The 657-nt window shown below is 43.1% G+C and overlaps 1 non-coding gene across 1 annotated transcript; it reads right to left on the bottom strand.

Annotated features, from left to right (window-relative positions):
* Window positions 1–272: 272 nt before the first annotated feature.
* On the bottom strand, window positions 273–407 carry LOC120100427 (small nucleolar RNA SNORA17). The gene has a single exon (XR_015655962.1). It is a non-coding gene; the product is annotated as a small nucleolar RNA SNORA17 (small nucleolar RNA).
* Window positions 408–657: the final 250 nt, after the last annotated feature.

Genomic DNA, 657 nt, shown 5'->3' with positions numbered 1-657 from the left:
TGTTCATAAGCCATGGTGCCAATCTGGTTGTCATCTCAGGCTTGTTCCTTTCCAGGCTTACCTAAGTGGCCCCATGTGGGGGTCCTATGTCTCAGCCTCACTCCTGCCTGGGACCTTTAGTCCTAGATAGAGTTCTTCTAGTTTCAGGTTTGCTCCTGGTCCTGAGAGCTCTCAAGCCTGCACAGATGGACTGGTGGTCATTTCAGCACACTTCCCTGTTCCAGTCCCCTGGCACCAAACTGGTGGCCACCTCAGGCTTGCATTTTTCGGGTAATGTTAGACTACTAATCATTCAAATGTTCATAGGTCAGAGCACTGAGCATAGAAGATATAGCCTCTCTCCTCTCTGCTACCTACTGACTCACATGTGCCACAGTGGCCACATCTGTATTGCTTCTAGTGGGAGGCATCCAAGGTATTTTGAATTAGCCCTCAATGATGATTACTGTTTGGCTCCTTATCAGTCATTTGATTCATTGTGTTATAGCTCAATCTGACAGATCAAATGAATCAATAAAATATAACCAACCAGTACTTCCAAAAATATGTTTTTCCCTAAACTGTGTGACACTGCAAATAAAATAACAGAAGTGAAAATTTTAAGAATTTTCAATTAAAAGAGAGATGAGCAGGAAATGATGAAGTTGGGAATTAGGT

Source organism: Rattus norvegicus, chromosome 1 (assembly GCF_021556685.1).
Source record: "Rattus norvegicus strain SHRSP/BbbUtx chromosome 1, alternate assembly SHRSP_T2T, whole genome shotgun sequence".
NCBI lineage: Eukaryota > Metazoa > Chordata > Mammalia > Rodentia > Muridae > Rattus > Rattus norvegicus.
This window is presented reverse-complemented; position numbering and strand designations above follow the sequence as displayed.